The following is a 25,819-nucleotide window of genomic DNA, read 5'->3' on the forward strand; positions in this document are numbered from 1 at the left end:
CCAAATTCTTTGATGAAGTCAAATCTAATTTGAAAGTTGAAGGTCTAAAACAGATAAATGCAAGAGCTACTGTGATCGAAGCAGACAAATTGAGGAGAGCAAAATCATTTAATCAAAGAGGAAGACGTGACCCAGCTCAACTTCCTGGTGGACGACCTCAGTTGTGCTGTTGTTACTAGTGTCTAACAGGAAGAGGAACCTAATTACAGCTCGGCCACTTTGAGCTGCTGAGCTTGAGCAAATTATCTTATCTCTCTGAGGATTCATTTCCTCCTCTGTAAAATGGGGATATTAGTAGCTAGTTTTAGATAACTGTGTGAGGATGATTAAATGATACAACATACATGAAAGCACCTAGCATAATATCTGGTGAAAGCAGTGAAAGATGCTGGACAAGTGTTTGTTTCCTTTCTGCAGCCAATTAAGATTCTGGGAAACTGTAACTCTACCCAGGCTTTCCAGTAGCTTATTTTTTTATTGTTCTATTGTAGTGCTTAAATAAGGATAACTTTTCCAGAGATAGCCCAAGTTTCTCATTTCTCTGGCTTTTGGAATTTCGAGTGCTTCACAAAGACTTTAGTGTTAAGAATGTAAGGTGTAGCACAGTATTTCAATAAGTCCCCAGTTCTACATGGAAGGGAGCAGTGTGCCACAAATGTTCTTGGCATTGATTCACATTTAGATATACATTTCAGTCATGACATGGACATAGATATAAAACTGAAACAAAAGTTTCACGAAATTAATACACATAATGTGATGCACTTTTTAATTTTTTTTCGTTAAAAATAGACTACTGGTCACAATCATTAAATTAATTTCACAAACCCATAATGGGCCACTGCCCATTATGGATTCAAAAAACACTGTGTGATATGCACTTTGAAAATGACCACTGTATTTGGATCCAGTGTGGGAGTGATAAGAAGGAATATGGACTCATCACCAACTGCCCATATTTTTAGGACCCTCTAGAGTGATTTTTTTTTTCTGAAAAGCCAGAATTCTAAGATTGTCATCACATATTTTCACCGGAAATTAATGTCATTCCTTGGTTTTAGCTTCTCTGCATAGAACACTACATGCCTGAGTTTGTGTTGCCACATTTGCATGGGCACAAATAAGTTATTTTTACCACAAATATTTAACCTTCCAGTTTGAAGCTGTGCTGTGCTTAGCCTAAACAGCATAGAGAGACCAACTGTGTTTATAATTAAAGAAAAATGCTGTGCAAAGCCACAGAAGGAAGGAAGAGGCAATTCTTGTTGGAGGTATGTGTCACTGCTATGAAGGGGTTCCCTGAGGTGCTTGACTCCACACGGACTCTTTCATTCCTGCTAGGTTGCGAATACTACACCAAGTGCTGTGGACAGAGAGATGTAGGTGAAGCACCGGCCTGTAAAGAGTCTGGTGGGGGAGTCTGACAGGAAATTGTTCCAGTGTAATAGTGTCAATCATATAATTGGTGGTTTCAAATTTTGTATAGATGGGGGAGTTGTCAGCCTTCCACAGGGGAGAGGGTGGTGACCAGAGACACATGCTGACCCCACTTGAGCAGGCTCTTGGAAATACGGAAATCCTTCCCAATAGGAAAGGAAAGGTTGAAGATACAAGAGAGGGAGGAGATAACTGCTGTACGGGCTTTGACCTGGAGATACGTGGCCCAGCTCTTCTCACAGAGCACACAGGATGCTCTGCCCTCCTATAAGAGGCACATCAGGGCCCCATCTCATCTTTGTGGCATATGGAAGCAAATGTTACTCCATGGGCAGGATTCAGAGGCAGCCATGTGCTGCTCTTAGTACAAGGGCAGAGGACCCAGCATTAATGCAGTGCTTTCTATCACCTTTCCCAACTACCAGAACTCTGGCCCACCCATCTGCCTCCTCTCTCCCAGGTCTCTTGGTGCCCAGGTTTTCTCTGCATACTTGCTGCACTCTCTGGTGTCCTGGAAGCAGCTCTGCCCTCTTCCAACCTGGCTCAGCCTTGAAAGGGCCCCTTTTTTCACATTGGTGCAGGTAGGTCTTTTGCCACCATCCAAGCCTTGTTCCTATTCTTCTATCAACTTCCATCAGCTTGTGTGGAACAACACATCCCCTCCCCAGTGCTCTGCTGTGCACATTGAAACTGCCCTTCTCAGATCAGAGCCCCGCCCCTGTCATCCCATGCACCTCCTACATTCCGCCCCTGACTCTTGGATGTCGCACTTCTGTTCAGACTTCATCTCTGATTTCAGCATTAGATACAGAAGCTTTTTCCTGCTAAGTCCTCTCCTCCCAGATCTAATTCACAGCCAGCAAATCCAGCTGTGGGCAGTCTTTGAGCATTTACTCTAAAGCTCTAAAGGACCCAAAGGTGATGCAAGAGCCACCTCCCTCCACTCAGAAAGGAAACACTCACTGTGTCCATTTGGCTTCAATCAGACAAACCCAAGACATTCAGAGGGATGAACCGACCTGAAAAATATCCCTAAAAACCTACTTTAACAGAAAGCACAAAGTTTCAGGAAAGAACGGAAGAAATTATAGAAACTGGAATTATACAAACTAGTAGGGGCATGGAGGCATGCACACAGCTTAGAAGAGAAGGAAGTCACTCTGTCTGCTTCAGTGTCATGATGGTGTGAGACCTTGACCGAGAATGTAAATTTAAACCTTCTGGGAAACTTTGCTGTCCTCCAGCAGGCAAAGAAAAGGAGGCTGAGGAAAGTGTCAGAGCCAAGGTGGACTGATAGGAGGGAGGAGCATGTCTAATCTCAAGCAACCTGCTCTGGTGCAAGGACACAGCCAGGAACACTGGAACTCAGGAACACTGGGACACACCTGCCAAGGCTGCCAGAGAAGCATTTCATGGGAGTGGACCCCAAGGCCAAGTCACAGGAATTGCAGTCAAGCAACATCAAGTCAAAAGACAGGCTGCAAGGTAGGAGGTGAAGACATGAGCAGAAGGCTGGAGAGATTGAGCAGAGACTTCAAAGCTGGAAATCAGACTTTAGCAAATGAGAGGTCAGGACAAGGAAGCAGGGGTATGTTACAGAGCAGACAAGAGGCAGAGCCCACCCTGGAACATGTTATTCACGGGGCCTACCATCTCAGCCTCCCCTGCATGCATGTACAACTTCACCCCTAATATCTGTTGAACAAGCAGCCCTAACCACCGAGGTTTGTAAAATGTCCTGGCCACAGGTGATTGGATCAAGATGGGGACATGTTCCCAGAAACCTGTTTATGGGCTGTCCAGTGACTTATGACATGGCCTGGCACCCCAAGGTGGGTTGGGTCGATTAGATTATGCCACCAAACTTAGAAATGTCAGGGAAATGAGGCAATCATAGTTCCTTCTCTTGGGCTTCTCTAAGAATCCATTTCTATTATTGTTCCATGAGTACTTTATTATAGAACACCATAAGCACTCCCATCTAGACTCTCATTGCACTACCTTGATTCAGCCTCTGTTCCCGTACAACCTGAAGACTCACCGGAACACGTATGGACTTGCAGCTGTCCAGAAGCACAGTGATGAATGGTGTGTTTGGCCACTCCATTTGTTTTCACATAGTTTCCCACAGTTTAGAAGTGCTGAAGATGAGACCTTAAAAGAGTTGGAACCCCCCTGAGTAGAAAAGAAACTGGAATTAGCAAAATAACACAAATAGGCATGAGATTCATCCTACTGGGAGGAAGTCACCCTTACAAGAAGAGAAGCACAAATGAGGAGGACCCCCGCTCACTTAAGTGTAAAAAAAATGCTGTGTTTAGAAGCTCAGTAAGATCACAGTTAGTGACTTTTCCTAGAGGGGGTATAAGAAGTTTCATGGAGACCCAAAAGGTCTGATGGCAAGATACCTTCCCAATGTTGAGTAAGGCACCATAGTCTGCCAAAACTCTTCAAAGCCACTGCTTCTCATGGACATAAACGTTCCACCAGAAGTGAACATGGTGGTATTTTTTGAGTGGAACAATGAAAGATGTGAGAATACAGGTGGTATTTTCATTGCTTCTTCCTACTGCCCTTTGGAACTCTGGAAGACTGAAGAATATCTAAAGATGATCAGTAGTGGACTTACAAGAATAGGTTGATATTTAGAATGAGGTTCTGAAACACAGCTTAAGATACCAGAATAAATCATTCTAGCCATGAGTGCAGAGAATCTTACAAAGACATGGGGGACTATGTTGCTTAGCGACTGATCAGCTGATCTCATCAAGAGGATTTAAAAACTGATACCAGGAGGAAGAGTAAGACAACACAATAAAATAGACAACCCACAAGACCAGTTGCTATGAATGACATCCAGTGGGATGTGGAAAAAAAAGGTTCCAGGACAGGAGGTTTCCAGTGATTCACAGGAGATAAGATTGAATCCTAGATGTAAGTGATGGCCATGGCCTTGGGTGTCCTAATGCATCCTGCAGAGAGAACAAACAGAATAACCCAGGACAATGATCACAGCCTTGTAGATATAACTGGCACCCAAACATGTCAACAGACCACTTAGAAGCAGACAGATTAATGTGCTATACATGCCTGAAGAGCTGTGTACCTAACGTTGAAAGCTCATTGATACACATATTGTGGGCATTAGCAGAAATGAGCCTGCCAGGGAAATATGACAGGTGGAGAGGTGAGACTCCTAAAACAAATCAAAGCACTAGTACAGAGATAAAAATCCAGTGGTGAGGGAGAAACCCACTGAGGAGATGTTTCCTGGAAGTCTTCTTTGGTTAAAGACAAAGTGAAAACTTCTCCAGTTGCTTTGCTACAAGTATTAGAATACTTTTGATGTAATGAACAGAAATCCTGACACAAACTAGATTGAACAAAGAAACTATAGCATCTGGACAAAGGGTCTAGAGATAGGATTGTAGATTCCCTGGTTAAGGATGGGGGGTTCCGGGATTGTAGATTCTGTGGTGAATGATGGTATCAGGAACACCAGTTCTTCCCAGGCTATTGGGCCATCCTTCCTTCCCTTCTGTTCATCTTCAGGTTGGTCGCAAGATGGATGCAGGTCTAGGCATTGCATCCAGACATGAAAGTAGCCACAGGAAAACACACTTCTTGTAGCTCTCTGTTAAGAGCAAGGAAAAACTTATTCAAGTGCCCAGCAAACTGGCTCCTTACACATCATGGCCAGAAGTATGCCAATTTTTGAAGTAGTCACTGGCAAAAGGAATGGGACTGTGTGGGCCAAACAGGTTCAGCCCTGGAGATGGATCCCTTCTTCTGGGACACCAAGAAAAACACCATCCCCTTCTCCCCTGGCAATACCCAGCCAACCTTCCAGCTATGACTCTCCCCCACAGGCACCCTATTTCTTCTCATGACAATTCTGCACTCCATTATCCACCTCCTGGGAGCAAACCATTTTGTAGCCTATTCCAAAAAGCTCAAGCCAGCACAGACACCACAGGGCAGCAAATGAAATCTGAATCTCAAAGCTTGCCAGACCAACAGCGCCCACTGAGAAACTCTCCAGATAAGAGATGATCCCAGCAACCCCACTGCCTCCTGCCATGTCTCTGCACATGCCATCAACGCTCTTCTCTCAGTGAAAATGGCTGACGGGAGGAGCTTTTCCTCTACAGACCCAACGCTGCCATTTCCCTCCCCTGTGGTGGGACTCGAAGAGGGGCTGGAGAACACGTCTCCACACACACACAGCTGTGGCCTGCTCTTGGCTCTCTCCTCCCACTCTTCTGCAGCGCAAACCAGGGTGGAGGATGGTGTCAGAGCCGTCTTTCGGAACACTTGTCATTTCAAGAACCAGAGAGGCAAAGCCCTTCAGGCATGTTTGGAGTCCCAGAGAGCTCAGCACAGGACTCGTGCTGCCAACACTGTGACTCTAGACTATCTTGCTGGGAATCGGGATTTCAGCTCCTCTTTCCACACACCTTCACCCCCAGCACTGGGCACCCACTTCTGCAGCTCCCCACTCAAATTGGTCCCCCTCCTTTATGACACTGGGCTTCTCTGGATTCCTGTCAGCCGTTTTCTCCAGTCCTGGGGCTCTCAATATCTCCAAATACTCACATGGGTAATGGGTTCCTTGACCCAATGCCAAGCATCTGTCTCTCAAAGAGCAGTAGGCCTTTCCTAGGGCATCTGCCATCAGCTCTGCTGCCCTTTGCTGCCCTCCCCTGGCCATTGACATCACTGCAGGTAACTCTTCAGGACTCTGATGGGTTCATTGATACATCCATTCAAAAAAAACGTATTTAGGGGCCCTGTGTGCCACGCGATGTCCAGACGCTGAGGATTCAGTGATAAAAACACATGGCGCCTGCCTTCCAGGAGTACACAGTCTAGTGAGGAAAATGAGAGAGAGGGAGAAAAGCAGAGAGAGAGAGAGAGATAATGAATGAATGAGAATGAGAATGAAAGAAGGAATGAGAATGAGAGAGAGGACTTTTTGAATGGGAATGAGTGGATTCTGGTGTGCCCTTGTGGAAGTCTAGATTTGCTCATTGTTCTGCAGACCCGACTGCCTAACACGTTCACCTGAAAAGGAATCCCCTGGCCTCCCCTTTGGAAGTGGAGTTGGAGAATTTATTTTAAACCGAATATTTCTGAGCAAGTGCAAAGCACCCTACCTGGCACTGAGGTATAATGGGGAAATGCTGGTCCCATCCCCCACAGAATTTACAATCTGGCTGAGGAAATAGACATAAGAAAATAATTAGATTGTTTAATAACAGTTATGGTGTTACCTGGTACTGTATTCTGTCTTAGTCATACCTAGCAAGAGCTCCACACAGCAAGGATAGGGCATGGGGTCCATGTTTTAGGGGGTAGAAGGAGTGAACCACAGAGAGCACAGCCCGTGCACACGGTAGGCACCTCAGGAAGTGCTGAATGCATGAAAGAGGCTGCGGAGCAGACAAGGCTCCTGGGAGCCAAGGCCAGTGTCTCCAGCCAGCTCAGCTGAAATCAGCAGCTCATGTGCTCCGTTCTTCACCTTCAGCATGCGCACTTCATCCTGAAACTCTCTTCTACCCACCACCTCATCTCCAGATGCAGATCCTAATGTCCCAGACAGGACTGTTGGCAGGTTCCAAGTCAAGTGAAGGATAATTCAAGAGCCACAGTCCAATAGTGCAGGAGCCATATCTGCTCCATTTGCCATTGTATACCCAATCCTTCACATAGTACCTGGCACATAGGAGGTACTCCATAATTCTGTGACGGTTGTTGAATGAATGCATGGATTTTGCGTAACTATTCAGGCAAGAGCTTAGCTTCTATAGAGAATTTGGTCATGATTGGATTCATTTGATCAGTGGAAGCAGCCATTCCAGTTTACTATAGAAGTAACATTCCAGTTACTATAGAAGTAGATTTAGAACCTAATTTGGCCTATTGGCTACAAAAAGGGTACAGACTCTGAGTTGTAGTGAGACTGCCAGTCTACCTGCAGGTCGATGAGGGCTCCTGCATCCTCCCTGGGCTGAGATTTAATAGTGCCTCTTTTTGCTCAGCCTGCTCTCTAATCCTCAGGGTGAGAGATCAGTATGAACTGACAGGTCTGAGAAATCTTCCTAGGGGAGGAAGAAGGGTTTCCAGCTGCAAGGAGAGAGCAGCGTGCAGTGACAGTGAGGCACCAGGATGTAGAACAATGCTGCCAGAACATATTCCCTGAGGTTTGGGAATGAACTTCTTCAAGGGCTGTGCTCCCTTTTCGATGGGTCCTAGTGGGCCTCTGTGCTGGTCGTGACCGACTTTTCTTCAATGATCCAGTGGAGGCTGCAATGTATTTTGCTTAAAACTACAGCTGGTTTGTAATTTTGGCCTCAGACAGTAATTACAGCTGCTGGGGCTCCTTGGAGAGATAATTACGGAAAGAATTCAGCATATTCATTTTATCTACACACTTAACCATCAATTAAATCATTACCATCTAATCCTATTCCAGAGTCTAGAAATGTTCTGTGAATATATAATTTTGAAGGCACTGAAGTTTGTTTTCAGATGGTTTTAAGTGAAAAATTGCCCAATTTCCATAGCCAATGGAGGCTTTCTCTATGAAAGCAGAGCCGAGAGTATCTCCTGGCTTGTGGTTGCTGCCTCCCTGGGGGCCTGCACCACATAAAGGGCCAAGCAGGAATGGATTGATAGGCAGGAGCTGGGACTTTGCCTTTGATCTCCCATGGAGTTTGTGATTTTCCAAAGCAGGATTAGCACTGGGACTTAGAGGTCAGTGGCTGGAGACAGACAAGAGGGTGGCTTGTTTTGCCAAGGAGCTTCCAGGAGAGTCTTCCCCTGCTGGGATTCTGCTAGGGCCCTGGGCTGTCATCCACTTATCAAAGTCAGGATGGGGTCTTTTCACTTTGGGAACCCAGGAGAGAGTGTGGTATTTAAAAGCGTGAGTGCTGGAGCTGGCTTCACTTTCTGGCTTTGCCATTTTTGAGTTGTGTGTCCTTGAGCAAGTTTCTAAATTCCTCTAAACCTCAGGTTATTCCACTCTTTAGCAACACAACAATAGATCCTACCTCACAGAGCTGTGTGAGACTTAAATGAAAAAATGAATGTAACATGTTTAACACAGCATCTGGAACTTAATGGATGCTAGGTAAACTTTGATAATTGATATTATTCAACATACATGTATGTACAAGAAAAGGAGAGAAGCAGAAGGGAGAAATCAAATGTCCAAAAATGTGCTTCAGTGGGAACCAGGGCCTCTGAAAGCATATGTGGCATGGGCTGGGACTGCCCCTGGGCTTCACTGTCCAGCCTTGGACTCCACGGCCACTCTCTGCTCTCTCTGACCTTGACTTCCCTTGGGGATGGTCGCCTGGGAGCCCCTGACTGCAGTCCCCCTCTGTACCCCTCCTCCCTGACCCTACCCTCTCATGGCTCCAGCCTGGTGCTTCTCCAAAAACCTTGCTGCACTGCTGGTACCCTGAATATGCCTGTTCTCCTCCTACACTTCCAACCACCCTTTTCTCTCTTTCTCATGGGCTTTCGCTGGCTGACGGTGGGATATAGTCATGCCTCAAGTTTCTGACCTAAGTCACTTTTTGTTTTTTTCTACACCACACAAAGCAGCATCTGGGAAGACGGCCCACAGGGATGCAACTGCTTCCTGGCCTCTTTCAGCCAGGGAGGCAATTTTTCTAATAGACAGGAGTCTTGGGCTGAATCCTCTTGAGACTGTTCCTAACACTGGAATCCCAGAGGCACTGTCTATACAGTGGGGCCCTGAGGAAGTCTCCTCTTTGTGAGCTGACTCTTCCAGATGGCTGCACTAGTCCTCTGGCCAGTGTTTGGGCTCAGACAATCCTACCCTACTGCACACGGTACGTGGCTCCTGTGCTGAAGTTACTAAAAAGCCCAGCTCTTGTAGCTGGCATAGAACTGGACACAAGGCTGGCTTTTGCCCTGGCATAAGCCACCTCTATGTGGGAGCCCCAAGCTGGGAACCAGCCCCAGGCACAGCATCAAGTCCACGTGGCAGACTTGCCTGGAAAACACCCACTTGACCTTATAGTTGTGCCTATCACCGAGCCAAGGGCTGCAAAGGAAATGAAAAGCTCCCAACTGCTGAAATCATGGAGCTGGAATATCAAGTCTCTATGTTCAAGGATAATCATGGTTATCGTTGGAAGGACTGTACAGTGAAGATTAATTTTTAACCTCCTCTGAGAGTTGTAAGAATTAAATAAGTTAATAAATGCAGAACACTTACAGGAGTGCCTAGTACCTAATGTGTGCTCAATGGATATTAGCTATTATTAGTATCATTATTATTAAAGGAGAAACCAGGCTTCATGAGGTGTATGGAGTCTTGGCCAGAAACACTGATTCTCCTGCTTTGAGAACTCTCAGGAGGGCTTACTCTTGGGCTGGTCCTCCTGTCCAGTGATCTCCGGAGCCAGTGACAACATGACAACTTCCTGATCCCAAACATTAGCATGTGGTACCACAGGTACCACAGGATGGTCTTTTAGGAACCTAGATCCTAGCACTTCCCGGAGCAAGGGAAGAAAAAGCCCTCCCTGGCCATACCCCGCCAGCCACTCTGCCTTGATTCCCTCAAGGGGAAGCAGGAGGGGATGCCCACAAGCTCCCTCTCCAGAGGCGGAAGACCAATACCCTCATTTCTCCTTGCTTCTCCTCCCCTCCTCCTGGAGAATGTGGGTAGGTGGTTCCTGCCCTGCCTTTCTGTCTGTGAGCCCACTTTGGTCCCTGGTCAGCTCCGCAGGCCTCCTGCAATCACTGCTGAATCATGAATGATCCACTGGGCAGTGAGGACCCAATCCCTGAGGGGAGCTTGGGAGAGAAGCATGGGACACATCAGCATCGCCAGGGCTGTCCACCTCAGGGCCCAGAGGCATACATCCTGGTGCCCTTTTGCTTCACTATTTGCAGTTTGGCAACATGGAAGTGTGTGTGTCTGCAGAGCTGGTGAGGTCACTCTGTCTGATGCACCACTAAGGCTTTCCAATGTTCTGGAACTGTCTGATTCGGGGTCTGATCAATCTTGCCCTCATATCGCTGATTCTCTGAGCAGGGACAGATGTGGCCACCTTCCTGTACCATAGTGAATACTTCAGGGAACTGCCTGCCCCCTTCATGACTCACCCTGGTACCTCACCCCAATTCTCCATCTTTCTCTCTGGCTCTCCGTGGCTTCCTTTTATAGGTTAGAACCCAAGTTCCTTAGAGGGCACACAGAGGCCTTCACAACCTGGCCCCTCTCTATCTGGAGGCACAGCCCATCACTGCCTTTGAACATTTTATGCCCCAGCCCCAGCACACAGGCCACTTCTAGTACCCTGGCAACACTGCTCTGTGGTGCCACTTTGCTTTTGCTCATGCTGTTCTCTTTGTCTGCGATAGCTACACAAAGCTCCCTCACAAACATTCACTTCCTTCGAACTCAACATACAGATAAACTTTTCTCTGTATATATATCTTTGTGATAGCTCCCACAATCCTATTTTGTAATTTTGTGTTGGTTTTACTGAATCAACTATGAGTTCCCTGAGAACAGATACTGTATCTCATTCATCTCTAATCCTGAGGCCATACAGATAACCTTTTCTCTGTATATATATCTTTGTGATAGCTCCCATAATGCTATTTCATAATTTTGTGTTGGTTTTCCTGAATCAACTATGAGTTCCCTGAGAACAGATACTGTATCTCATTCATCTCTGAATCCTGAGGCCATACAGATAACCTTTTCTCTGTATATATATCTTTGTGATAGCTCCCATAATGCTATTTCGTAATTTTGTGTTGGTTTTCCTGAATCAACTATGAGTTCCCTGAGAACAGATACTGTATCTCATTCATCTCTAATCCTGAGGCCATTGTGTAGGCCCCAGCATACAACTAGGTGCCCAGTGTTGGCTGAATGAGAGCAAGAGGGTGGGCTCAGCTTCTCATTTGCTCAGCATGAAGTGTGCAAACTCCTTCCTGACTCACAAATTAGGGATCCTTCATTGACAGTCATTGTATGGTTTCAGAAGATTGCACGTTCAAATGTCTACACTCTAAAAAGCTGAATGAAAAACACCCTCACCAACAGCATCTCATGTTTTGCCTAACAGCATGAGCTCTGCCTCTCTGTAGGGGCTTTAAGCAAAGCCTTGACAGTCTGCAAGGAGAGAATAACCATGGGGCTCGGGGTCCCGTGAACTTTGGGATATTTCACAAATATCCTAAATATTGTTGAGACAATCTAGTGACTTTGTGAAACTGAGGAGAAATGGGGAGGCCTTCTCTCTGAAGGGCCTCAGAGCCATCTGGTTCTATCTGGGATTTATTCTGAATGCAGCCTTTACAGTGAGAGGGCGCCATACTCAGGTGCAGGGATCTGGCTTGAGACTTGGGGAAAACATCATTGCCTTTGATGGCGCCTGTGTGGACACAGACACCTCATGCACATCTTCTCCGTTCAGGGCTCCATATCCCTGCTGCGGCTCGCCTCAAGGCGGAACAGGGTAGCAGCACACACCTCCTGTTCCAAGGAAGACAGCATCTGCTGTGAGTGTGCCGCTTTAGCAAGATGACTGTGCTTTATTGATTGCAATTTCATGCTGTGATTATGCACGTCAGTCTACGCTGAAAATGGCAACTGTGCCCCCTGCATCTCCAATGTTGTGTGGTGTGTGGTTCTGTCTTCCAGACATACTGAAATAGTTTGAAAAAGTGGCAAAACCTGCTCTACAGAGCAAAAAGAATTATCTCAAAATAACTCACTTTTCATAGGCCTTCAAACGTAATTCTTTAGCAGGCCCAATGAGTGAGGGGCAGGGTCTCTACAGCTTCCCCAGAGACCTGAACCCCTCTTTTCAGTCGTGGCTTCACGGTGGATGGGTCATCACTAAGGATGAGAAGGCTGCCAGGCCCAGTTGACTGGGGTGGGGCAGATTCAGGGCTTGAGGTGGAAAGGAAAACTGGGAGCAGCAGGGGCTTAGTCTTCACAGAATTAAGGAGGGTGGCCAAGGGTGTTGCTGATGGAACCAGGGAGGAGAAGCCAAGACTCAGAGGGTTATAAGAAAGTGGAGGAGCAAAGGCATCAAGGAGCAAAAGAGGTCAGGCATGGGGGCTCACACCTGTAATCCCAGCACTTTGGGAGGCCAAGGTGGGCGGATCACTTGAAATCAGGAGTTTGAGACCAGCCTAGACAACATGGCAAAACCCTGTCTCTACTAAAAATACAAAAATTAACCGAGCATGGTGGTGGATGCCTATAATCCCAGCTACTCAGGAGGCTGAGGCACGAGAATTGCTTGAACCCAGGAGGCAACAGTTGCAGTGAGCCAGCCTGGGCAACAGAGTGAGACTCCATCTCAAAAAAAAAAAAAAAAAAAGGAGCAAAAGCGACAACCTTGCCAGGCCACCCTGAGGTGCACAGATGCATGGAATGTGAGGGACTAAGTGGCCTCTTGAGAGTGCTACAAAGAAAGTGTTGTGACTTCAAAAGAGAACCAGGATTCAGTTGAAGTGAGAAAGTGGATACAAAGTTTACATGAAGGATTAAGGATGTAGGGGAGGTAGGTGTGGAGCACCAGAGGAAGGCTGGAGACAGTGGAAGTGGGGGACTGGTTTGGAGAAGGGGAAGTACAGGGCAGGATATGATGACAGTAGGGACAAGAGAAGCAACTGGACCGGGGGTGTGGAAAGCACAGCCTGCCAGGTTTGATCTCAAGGGGCAAAGTCTGCTTCACCCACAGGAAGCAAGGTGACCAGGCTATCCTAGAAAATAAAGCCACAGCCATCCTCAGACCAGCTTTTCTCCTAGAGTTGTTTGAGAGAGGGCCTGAACTGTCTCTCCTCATGTACCCATTTATTCGTCCATTCCCCAATGTTTGTGAGCATTGGGTCTGGTGGGCCCCTGCTCTTCCCACCACCTTAAACCCTCTCCTGCCTGCCCAACTACCACCCCCTCCCCTGTGCCCAGCTAACTTCTCAACTCCTGTCTGCCTTCTCCCCGATGCCAGTCATTGCCCTCCTCCCAAGCAGGCATGCTTTGCCTGTAATATGATCCCTCTGATGAATAATAATCCAATGTTACATTTTCTACTCTATCCAGACCACTGTGCTCAGCGCTGTACAGGCATCCCCAGTTTAACTCTCACCCTGTGAAGTAAACAGTTTTGTCTCCCCAGATAAAAGAAGCTGAGGCTTAACTAATTTATCCAACATCATGAGGCAAATAACTGGCCGAGCTATCAGATTAAGGTAGATGGTATTATTTCTTCATTGTTATATGCCCCAGCACACTCTTGTCAGGGTCTTGACTCCAATGACTTAGGACTCGGGCCCGGGATTTGCGTCAATCAATAGAATATGAAAGGACGACAACATGCCAGTTCCACGTTTCTACTCACCCCCTTGAACTTTTAGCATCTGTCATGGGAATAACATGCGCTGGAAGACAGGGGCTTCTTCAGCTTGGTCCTGGAACAAGAAGATGCAGAAGTAGATTTCTACCTGTCTGGCAGAGCTGCAGCCAACCACAAACTCATCAGCAAGAAATTAGTGTGTATTGTTGTAAGCAACTAAGATTTGGAGTTGTTATTGTAAGAAAAGCTGACAAAATACAGATTTAAACTCACAGTGTTCCTCCATCTCAGTGCTTGTTGGGCATAGCTACCAAGCTTATTCGGGTCCAAATGTAGACTTACTTCTCTCCACCTGTTAGGAAAGGCTTTCTCTCTTCATTATTTTATCATCAAGATGAATCTCACAACCTACTGGAACTCCAGTTTAACTTTTCTTTTCCTTCTCTTGCCCTCTCCCTGGAAAAAGTTTTACACATGCCGACACATGTCAGCAAACCTCTCAACCTCACATCTATGCTGGTCAAGCAGCTTTGAAGACACAGCTATACCAGTCAGAGCACAATCAGTTTCTGACATGGTCAGTGTCGGGATCACACAGTAATGCTGGTTTTAAAAGACTTTTCTTTCTCAGCTGTTATTATTCAGCTCACTTAACAATTAAAACTAGAACAATGCCTTAGAATTTTTAAGAAAATTCTTTTGTTTCCATCCTGCTGGCACCGATTCGTCATCCTTTATGACTTCACATTCCCAAATGATTTGTGATGTAGGTTTTTTGCTAATGTACTTTCAGTTGTTTTGCTTCTGATGTTTCCTCCCCTCCTAATCAAATGCTTCAAAATAACCATAATTTCTAAACCCAGTAGGACATAGGACATGCACTGAATAATATGCAGTAAAATTTATTAACAGAAAGCCCTTTGTTTTTAAAACTCTGAAAGCTAATGGAATACTCTTTTTTACTTTAGAAGGCATGCTGTGTTCTGTGTGGTTTTCCCACAGATGTGTTTTTAAATGTTGCATTCTGTTAAGACTAAATTTTGTATTTGCAAAGATTTTACTCCCCCAAAGCAGAACATAATTTCCCTCACTATCTTAGCTTGAAAAGGCCTGAAGTGAAAATGTATGACTTTGCTTATGCAGCTTTTCTTCTCCTCTTCAGATAAAAGAACCACATTTTCCTTTGAGGACTCACCCCTCTTCCCCCTCTAACCATGTGGTTTGGGTAGAGGTATCCACATCCTCAGCTCCAGGAACGTCTTTGCATCTCCCCAGGCTTAAGCCCAATCATCACATTCAGGGATTGGTTCGGGGTGAGTGTGTGACCTAATTTAGGCCCAGGAATTTTGTTGGAACTATCAGGAAAAGTCACATCTTTCCACTGGACTTGAAGCTGTGAGGATGCAAATGTGGAGTTGTTGGCTGCTATCTCACCATCAAAATAATAGAGTGCACTCCAGGATGGAGTGAAACAAAAGAAAGCATACTTGAGAAGTAGAGAAGGTGATAATGAGTCCTGATGACACTGAACCTCTGGATCCAGCTGTGCCTGAAACTGTTTCTTGCAAGGGACTAGCATGTACCTCATGACCAACAACAACAAATCTGACATTGCTGCTGATTGGATTCCAACTCTAGAGAAAGAGATAGCTAGAAAATTAGTCTGCACACACAAAAGCAGAGAAAAAATACACAAAATACCCAGTGGGTAATTTTAAAATGTGAATGAGCAATCAAGGGTCACTAAGTAAGACAGAACTGACAGCATTACAGGTTTATATTTAAAACACACACACACATACACACACACACTGAGGAAACAAAACAATGATAAGAAATCAAATTCAAGTGTAAAATAAATCAAAAGTATAGTAATCTTAAGTAATTAACATCTAGAAAATCTACTCACAAGCACTTCTGCTTGTTGCCACATTGGCCTCAAGTATTAGATAAGAATGTCCTGGCTCCCACAGGCCTTCTCACTCCTGATTCTGTTCCCTGCAGTTCTCCTCACTCAGAAAAGCCGCTCTCTGACTCTATCCACTGCTTCTTTCCCACAGAGGTGTAGGTATGTAAGTTGGGGCCATTTCAAAGGCAATCTTCTCCCATCCTCTTGTGCAATGTCTTGAGAGGCTGCTCTGAAAAAGTTCTAATTTTTGACAAAGTTTTGCTTCTGTACAGTCAAAATGATCTCACTGGGGTTTCCACATGTTGCTCCTGGTCTGCCCATTAGGACAGCTCTGAACGTCCCCTTCCCTTCCAGAGTGCTTTTGTTTTTATTTTTGCCTTACCCATACTCCTTTCAGAGAGACTGGTCCTTAGAGCAGAACATAAATTCCATACAAGATAGCAATGGAGCCAGTTGCCCAGAGAGCTTTGAATGGGACAGTTATCACACCCTGAGTCAAGTAGAATGCTTTGGGTTTCTAGGAACAGAAAACCTAACTGAAACTCCTTTTTATGAGATGAAGTTTTGCTCTTGTTGCGTAGGCTGGAGTGCAATGATGCGATCTCGGCTCACCACAACCTCCGCCTCCTGGGTTCAAATGATTCTCCTGCCTCAGCCTCCCGAGTAGCTGAGATTACAGTCATGCGCCACCATGCCCAGCTAATTTTGTATTTTTAGTAGAGACAGGGTTTCTTCATGTTGGTCAGGCTGCTCCCGAACTCCCGACCTGAGATGATCCCCCTGCCTTGGCCTCCCAAAGTGCTGGGATTACAGGTGTGAGCCACCGCGCCCGGCCCTGAAACTCCTTTAAAGAATAAAATGAGGCCGGGCACCATGGCTCATGCCTGTAATCCCAGCACTTTGGGTGCCTAAGGCGGATGGATTGCTTGAGCTCAGGAGTTCTAGACCAGCCTGGGAGACATACTGAGACCTCCGTCTTTACAAATATAACAAAAATTAGCCAGGCATGGTGGCGTGCCCACTATGGGGAGGAATGGGTATTGTCAGTACAAGCTGGGAAGATACTCCAAAGTGTTTCTGTAACCCCTAGGAGCCAGCCATTGGCTTATCTATCATCAGTTCCCATGACCATCTTCAGTTGTCCTGGTCTCCAGCATGCACACATTCATTCAGCCAGTGTTTATTGAGCCCCGCCATATGCCACATGCTATTCCCAACACTGGGAATAAGGTGTTGAGCAAGGCAGTGAGTGGGGACCCCTGCGCCGTGGAGGTTGCATTCTGGTGGAGGGAGACAGGCAAATTGCATACAGTTGAACAGAAAATAGGTCATCACAAGCTGGACGATGCAAATACAAAGGCAAGATGTGACAGCAGTGATGGGGCACTCCTTTGTGCTGGGTGGCTGGGGAAGGCCCTGAGAAAATGACACTTTCCCTGACTGACCAGAAGCAGACAGCCAAGCAGAGGCCTGAGAAGTGCATTTCCATCACAGAGCAGATGGCCAGCATGCATCTCTGGAGCAAGGACCAGCGTGGCCTGTCCAGAAGTAGAGAGGAGGCAGGTGTGGCCAGGACCATGAGCAACGAGAGGTAGAGTTGTAGGAGAGGAGGCCGAAAGGGAGTCAGGCCAGGGCGCAGAGGGCATGGCCCCTAAGTTCAGATCTCAGTCCCCCTCCTCAGGAGCACCAGGGAAGAGGCCTTACGCCCAGTCTCCTTCAGCAGGCACCCTCTGCGGTCTCCTCTTGTTTGACAGGCCAGAGGCTCCCAGCTGGCCAAGAGGGCTCAGCTTCCCCACAGGGCAGGATACCAATCCCTAAGTCCAGGTGAGTTGCCCCTTTTCTGACATTGCTGCTCCCCAGTCACTTTTCTTTCCTTTCCTTGCTACCTACCTGATTTCCAGCCCTTGATGAGAGTCCAAGCCTCCAGCTCCCAGAATCACCCTTCATTTTAATACTCAAATGCCCTGAGTCCCCACCCTTTCTCTCTGGCCCTTAGTTGATGTCTTCCTCCCATTTGTCTCTGCAGTGGCCTGAGGAATGCTCTTTTTTGCATCTCATGATTCCAGATGATGCTTACCATTTCTGCTCTCCGCTGCACTCCAGGCTTCTCTACAGCCGCTTCTCCCAGCCACCATCTTCTCCCTGCCCTATCCCCACATCCTATCCCAAGCACGGACACAGTCCCTTTCCCCATTCCCCCAAAGCATGCAAATGCCAGACAATAGCATTTAATGAAGATTTCCTAAGGGCTGGGGATAACACGAGTGAGGACAATGCGAGTAACCGAAATTAAAAATTCTATAGCCAGGGAAAGAAACATCCATCTAATATCATAATTGTCTCTGCCAATAGGAAACTGCCTACGGGGAAGACATTTTACATTGTTATGCAGAATAACACAGCCTCTCATTCTGAGATTGGACCTGGGCATTACCTTTAATAACCTAAGGCCGCTGATACCTCCCCAAAGAGCTGTTTCCCCAGCACCCCAGCACACTGTCTTGCAGGTGGTTTCTTCACTAGGGTGCCAGGATGAGGAGATGTGTGAAGCTAAAGTCAGCTCGAAGTCAGCTTTCTCTCCACTCACCAAGTGGTGAGTTTGCCTGGAGGAGTCTTCTGTTTCTAAGTCACACAAAGGCCCAATGCTAACAGCATGGCTGAGAGATACATGCCGTGGCGTACTGTCAGCCACAGTGTATAGAGGACAGCAGATACACAGATGAGAGAAAACGAATTCAGCTAATAGGTTTTATTTGTTTTGACATTGTGAGTATCTTTGAGATGAAAAGCTAATAGTTGGAATAGTGCCAAAAATCTTAATATTATTAATAACATATCAATAAAAGCCTCTAAACCTTTAAGGATAAAAGAAAGTTTCTTATCTTGTATCCTCTTTTCAAACACATTTAAGGGCCTTTGTTTCTGTCTCTTTCACTGAGAAAAAAAAGCAAGCTGCAAGACAATACATTTTCTAAAATTAGCACACATTTAATTGACTTTTGAAAATGAAGTTCTATTCAACCTATTAGATATGTATATTCCATACAACATTCCAATGTTTAAGCTATTTTTTTTTTTTTTTTTTTGAGACAGATTCTTGCTCTGTCATCCAGGCTGGAGTGCAGTGGCGCCATCTCGGCTCACTGCAGCCTCTGCCTCCTGGGCTCAAGCGATTCTCCTACCTCAGCCTCCCAAGTAGCTGGGACTACAGGCACCCGCCACCACGCCTGGTTAATTTTTATATATTTTTTTTTGTAGAGATGGGGTTTTACCATGTTGCCCAGGCTGGTCCTGTACTCCCGGATCCAAGTGATCCACCCACCTCGGCCTCCCAAAGTTCTGGGATTTAGACATCAGCCATTGTCCCTGGCCCATTTAAGCTAATTCTGAGACTTTTTCCCAAATAGAGAAAAACACATCTGTAAATCACCATTGGAAAAAGAAAGGAGAACATGAAGGTCCTGGGAAAGGGGTGAAGGCCCCTGCTTGAGGACTTCATGGGGTTGGTATTTAGTCCCTCATGGTATCACAATAGGCTATGCATTTTACAGCTGCTCTTTGTGACCTGTGTAAATTCTGGGCAAAAATGGCCTTTCCCTGGGTCATGTCTGCTAAAGCAAGTATCACCGTCCAGTCAGATGGGGCTGATCCCAGCAGGTGCCCAAGAAGGAAGTCACCCACTGTCTAAAAGTCCTACATAATCCTCAGGGTTCATTTGAGGTGCCACCTCCTCCATGAAGTTTCTAGTGAGCAATGCCCCATTTGGAATGAAGTACTCCCTTAATAGTTTGATTGTATTTAGATTGTATTTGATTATACATTGACCACTTACTACCTCTCATTTTTATTTTGTAGTTAGTTGGATACATCTGTCTTCTCTCCTGATGTGAACTCTTTAGGTCTGGGGCGTAGGGTCTGTCAGTACCCACTAAATTGACTATTTTTAGTTGATTTGGACTTACTGCAGACCTTTTACTAAACATGGCAATTGAGCTTTTGCTCTCTGATCATGGAGAAGTTTCCAGTATGCAATAGTCAGGAGGCAGGAGGGGGCTGGTCAGTGTGTAAGTACTCAAGGGAGGATTAAAACAAGGTGCAGTCTGCACACAGCTCCTCACAATGGGTGGAGGCACCCAGAGGAGAGAGGCAAGCTGCCTGCACATGCAGCAGGCTGGTTACACCTCCCTCCAGTGTCTTCCACATGTCAGGCGAATGACAGCTAGAGGACCTTGGGATCTTGCTCTTTAGCCAGAAAATGGCCACCCTCCATAAGTGGTAATGGTGATATCCTGAAATCAAGTTCACAGGTGAACAGATCTAATGTCCATTTTATTGTTCACTAAAGTTTAGGGTCAGTTGAGAGTGGGTGATAAATATATGACTCTTCATTCATTATCTCTTTGGTATTTATATTTTTGACTTATTTTTTCAGAACTCCATTGGTCCCTATTCAGGAAATGCTAAATTTAAACAGCCCCGTCCTGTTTTGGGACCAGCCACCTAGAGTTCTCAAGTGCTAAAGGCAACGACCTCCTTCCCATCTTCACTCACCAGTAATTCTACAGGGCCAGGCTCAGTGAGATCTGTCAAGGCAAGAGGGGTGCTTCAACTGATCCCATACTATCACTCAATTCTGGTTTTCTGACTCTCTTGTTTGTTCTTCAATCCAACCTCTACACTCCTTCAAGTACTAAAGTACAAATCTGAGCATGTAACTCTCCCACTTAAAAATCCTTCAATAACTGCCCTTCATTCTGAACAAGATCAAGATCGAGTTCCCTACCTTGGCATTCAAGGTCCTCTGTGACCCTGCCTCCATCTCCTCCTTATACTTTATGTTGGGGCCACACCTAATGGCTGGTGGTTCACACAATGCTTTCTATTCACCCCCATGCCCTTGCTTCTGCTTTAACTTTTTCTTGTGCTGTCCTTTCAACCCCTCTTTTCCTGCCTAGATCCAGCCTGTCTTTTTAGCATCTAATCAGTTGTCAGCTTCTTCAGGAAGCATTCTGAAGATCCTGTGGTATGAGCTAAATGCTTCTTGTCTGTGCTATCCTCTCCTAGCACCCTGTGCCTGCCCCTGACATAGCATTTGGTGCCACTTGATATTATCTGTGTGTGTGTCATCCCCAGCACCTCCCACTGCTCCTTGAGAATGGGCCTAAGTGTTATTCATCATTGTATAACAAGCACCTGGCAAAATGCCTGGCACAAAGTCAGCATTGAATAAGTTCTTGTTGGACAGAATTTCAATTTCTTCTATCTTACAACTTGTAAAATGATTTTTACAAGTTTTACTTACTGATTTCTTAGATAAATTCTCCATGTCAATTTTTCTTCAAATCTACAGGCATAGTGGTTCTATTAATGCACCAAAGCAACTGAGAGCTAGCTCTGAATGCCAAAGAGCCAGGCAACACCCATGAGAATGAAGACAGTGGCAGTGAAGGTCCCAGTCATCATCTCAGATGGATTTGCAGTGGCATGAAGGCTCAAACAGTTCTCATAAAGGTCTTTATAAGAGACTTACCTTAGTTTAAAAGGCAGGTTGGGAAACCCATGACCATTTCCTCCAGAAAGCACAGAATTCCTGCAAGCCTGGGGTCACTATTTTGGCTGCCATGCTGTCAGCTTATCCCAGCAATCTTTCAAGGTGCTTCACTGTATGGCATCATTTGCTGTATTGTAAGAATTCTGTTCAAGTGAGAATCAATTAAGCTTCCTTTGAAACAATCACTTTGCATAAGGAAATGGGAGTTTCAAGGATTTATTTATTTGTTCAACAAATATTGATTGAATACCTACTATAGGTGCTGAAGATACATTTTTAGGGACAAAATAGTCAAAAATCTTTGCTCTAGTGAAACTTGACTAGTGGGAGACACAGATGTATTATGTTATAGTGAAGGTAAATGCTATGAAGAATAAAATAGGGCCGGGCGCAGTGGTGCACACCTGTAATCCCAGCGCTTTGGGAGGCTGTGATGGGCGGATCACCTGAGGTCAGGAGTTCGAGACTAGACTGACCAACATGGCAAAACCCCTTCTCTACTAAAAGTACAAAAATTAGCCGGGCATGGTGGCGGTCGCCTGTAATCCCAGCCACTCAAAAGGCTGAGGCAGGAGAGTCACTTGAACCTGGGAGGCAGAGGTTGCAGTGAGCCGAGATCATGCTACTGCACTCCAGCCTGGGCAACAAGAGTGAGACTCCATCTCAAAAAAATTAATTAATTAATTAATTTAATTTAATAGAGCAAGCAATGGGGATCAGAAGTGTGATATAGATTGTTTACTTTTTACAGGGGGTTAATTTTAATGGAGGTAATTGTAAGGCTCACAAACAATTGCAATATTTGAGCAAACACTTGAAGGAGATGAGGGAGCAAGCCCTGTGGCCATGCAGAAATACAGGCTAAGGGAACGGCCAATACAAAGGCCTTAAGGAGGTTCACACGAGGATAGTGAGGAGAGTAATGTGGGGGATGCAGGAGAGAAAAAAGAGAGAGAAGTAGGGGATGAGATCAGAAAGGTAACAGCGGGCAGAGCTCAGGTAACTGGAACCCAGTAGAGCTTCAAAAGTACTTTGGCTCATTCGCCAACATGGCAATTTTTAAGAGAGATGTGACATGATCCAAAGTTATCACTGATCTCTCTGCTGCTGTGTTGAGAATAGACTAGATAATGACAAGGTTGGACGTGAGAATACCCATTAGGAGTCTACTGCTATAATCTAGATGGCAATAACAGAGGCCTGGACAGTGTAGAAGCAAGGAACATGGTGAGAAATGGTTACATTCTGGGTATATTTTGAAGGGAGACCCAATAGGGTTTTCTGTAGGGTATGAGAGAGAAAAGTAAAGGATGATTCCAAGGTTGACCGTGGAAAGATAGAGCTGCCATTAAGTGAGCTCAGGAAGACTGCAGGTAGAGCACCTATGTGGGATGATCAGGAGTTAGACCTAATAAGTTTGAAGCAACTATTGGATATCCATAGGAAAACATAAAATAGCAGTTAGATGCAGGAATCTAGAGTTCCAGAGAAAGATCAGGCTGTAAAAATGGATGAGATGTAAATGGTAAAGAGAAGAGGTCCCAGGACTAAGAACTGGGACATTCTATTTAAAGGTAAAGAAAAGAAGAGAAACCGATAGACTGAGAAGGAGCAAGTCATTGAAGTAGTAAGAAAACCAAGAGGGTGTGGTATCCTAGAAGGCAAGAAAGAAATTGTTTCCAGGAAGAGGGAATGCCCAGATGTGACAAATAAGATGTAAATAAAATGAAGATTAAGAACTGACATTGGGTTTACCAATGTGCTGGATATTGGTGGGGTACTGGTTTGAATAGTGTCCTCCCAAAATTTACATCTACCTAGAACCTCAGAATGTCACCTTATTTGGAAATAAGGTCTTTGCAGGTATGTTAAGATGAGCTTATGCTGGATCAGGGTAGGCACCAAATCCCATGACTAGTGTCCTTATAGGAAAGCCATATAAAGACCTAGAGGGACATACAGGAGACTGCCATGTGACAATGGAGGCAGGAATTGGAGTGATGCAGCCATAAGCCAAGGATTGCTGGCAACCACTAAGAGCTAGGAAGAGGCAGGGAAGAATTCTCCCCAAGAGCCTTCAGAGAAAGCATGGGCCCACTGGTACCTTGACTTCAGACTTCTAGCCTCTAGAACTGTGAGACAATAAAGTTCTCTTATTTTCAGCCATCCAGTTTGTGATACGTCATTATGGCAACCCTAAGAAACTAACACACTTGACGAAGCAGTCACTAACTTGTCTGTACCTTGATTTTCTCATCTGTAGAACAGAAATAAAAGTACCTGCCTCAGAGAATTGTGGTAAGGAGTAATAATATATCTAATATTCTTATAATAGTACGTACCAAATTCTACATAATGTTAACTGTTATAATAATTATAGATCTAATAATTTTGTTTTGAAATAAAAACACTTTTTTCACTTGTTCTTTGCTAAATTCTCATTAGCTCATTAATTTGACAGATTAAATTTTCCTAAACTTTTAAACACCAATTTTACATTTAATCAAATTCTCTTAAATATTTTTAAATAAGAAAAAAGATATAAATCTAGTGAGTAAAATTCTCCTAAATTTTTAAGCATTGTTTAAGCAATTAATTGATTAACTACATTTCTGTGAATATTTCAAGCTAAAATCACAAATTTAAAATGTGATTATATTAAACACTCCAAACATCTAATGCAGGTGTTAAACAAAATTGTTCTCAATCATGTAACTCTTATAATGCTAACAAATAAAATCTTATACATTTAGGTGAAATGATCTTAAGCATTTCAACGTCTTAAAAATAAGCTTTATAAATGTAGTATAATAGATTTTCCTAAGCATTTAAATGGTGACTATAAATTTAACTAGTTAAGTTATTCTAAATATGTCCATTAAAATCATGAATCTTATAATTTTCTAGTATATCAGATTGTTAAGCATTTAGCTTAAAAACAAAAATTGGGATAACAACATGTGTATTGCACTTGAATAAATAAAATTTACACAAAAGCATCATTTATCATTCTTATTTGTTAACCCTTTCTGTGTCACAGTTACTTTTCTAATTACTAGGAACACAATGATCAGTTTAGGAGCTATTTCTAGGAATTGAAATTACAGAGATGACCAGAGATTTGAGTCCCAAATTGCAGAGGTAGAATAACCGTGCACAGACATGGGATGGGGCATTGGTTGCCTCACAGGGGAATTTTACCAGAGCTATGAATTAATAAGGCAAGTTTCTTCTTCTGGTTGGCTTCTGCTTGCTGTACTGTCAGTGGGAGACAATCCTAGGCTTTTTAATGGAATTTTATTTTATAACCCAGTGCATCACATATATCCTAGGAATCTTTCCAATTTCACCCTTATCGAATTTTTGTTATAACTTTTATCATTCCTATTCCGTGATTTGGGTAGATGATGGAATTATGGACACACACACTCACACATAGTAGTCACAGAGCCTCCTGCTGAGACGTCCTTTTATTCTGTTCCTTCTCTTCATCCTTGATTCTATAGTCTTCTTTTGACCACACTGAGCCCTTCAAGAATAGAATGTGCATTATTTATCTTTGTGTTTTGTTTGTTTGTTTTTTGAGAGGGAGTCTGGCTCTGTCACCCAGGCTGGAGTGCAGTGGCATGATCTCGGCTCACAGCAACCTCCACCTCCCAGGTTCAAGTGATTCTCCTGCCTCAGCCTCCCAAGTAGCTGGGACTACAGGCACCCACCACTACACCCAGCTAATTTTTGTATTTTTAGTAGAGACGAGGTTTCACCATGTTGACCAGGCTGGTCTCGAACTCCTAACCTCAGGTGATCCATCCGCCTTGGCCTTCCGAAGTGCTGGGATTACAGGCATGAGCCACAGCGCCGAGCCTAACTTTGTTTTTTTAGTGCTCAGCACAAATGCCTGGTGCTCAATAAATGTTTGTTGAACGATGAATACATGTAATGAATATTAATTTGAAGTAACAAACTCCAAACATCCTCCACTTTACTTCATCAGGTAGAGTAATTTTGGCCCTATAGTAATTTCCTATCTTGCCACCTCATCGAAAAATATGACAGTCCTTGTCTTACCTTCTGAATGGTGCCTTCACTGTAGCCTTTGCTTCTTGATTGTTTCTAATGAGCCCCTCTCAGTAAATAACAATCTACATGTCACACATGCCACGCACCATTTGCCACCTTTCCCCTCAAGGTCTACTTGACGGTGAATCTTAACACACTCTCCTATGAAGTCTGGACTGTTCAGAATTCATTTCTGGACTAAGAATCCTTTCTAGAAAGGTGCTGTAGTGGAGTTACCATTCAAAGCACAATAATTTACCATTCTGGGCATAGTACTTAAGAGCATACATTTTAATCCATAAAAGCATGGTGGCAGATTCTGGCTCTGCCATTTACTACCTTTATTATTTCGCCTTTTTCAGACTCAGTTACCTCACTGTGAAACTGTAATTGTAATATCTATCACAGAGGGTTAAGGTGAGGCATGAATGAGATAAGGTATGCAAAGCTCTTAGGATAGAGCTAGTGCTTAAGCACTCAATAAATAGTAGTTATTGCCCA

The 25,819-nt window shown here is 44.7% G+C and overlaps 2 protein-coding genes across 6 annotated transcripts in view; one reads left to right on the plus strand and one right to left on the minus strand.

Moving 5' to 3' along the window:
- The window catches only part of SYT9 (synaptotagmin 9), a 242,235-nt gene that overhangs the window by 194,716 nt on the left and 21,700 nt on the right, over window positions 1-25,819 (plus strand). The window lies entirely within an intron of this gene.
- The window catches only part of LOC104008404 (basic proline-rich protein), an 80,132-nt gene that overhangs the window by 1,935 nt on the left and 52,378 nt on the right, over window positions 1-25,819 (minus strand). Inside the window, exons 4-7 of the mRNA XM_063783585.1 lie at window positions 24,693-24,788; window positions 21,239-21,402; window positions 13,845-13,914; window positions 3,479-3,612 (exon numbers count right to left, since the gene is read on the minus strand). The gene's annotated coding sequence lies outside the window, so the exon portion shown is untranslated. The remainder of the gene's footprint in view (window positions 1-3,478; window positions 3,613-13,844; window positions 13,915-21,238; window positions 21,403-24,692; window positions 24,789-25,819) is intronic.

This window comes from Pan troglodytes, chromosome 9 (assembly GCF_028858775.2).
Source record: "Pan troglodytes isolate AG18354 chromosome 9, NHGRI_mPanTro3-v2.0_pri, whole genome shotgun sequence".
In the NCBI taxonomy this organism is placed as follows: Eukaryota; Metazoa; Chordata; class Mammalia; order Primates; family Hominidae; genus Pan; species Pan troglodytes.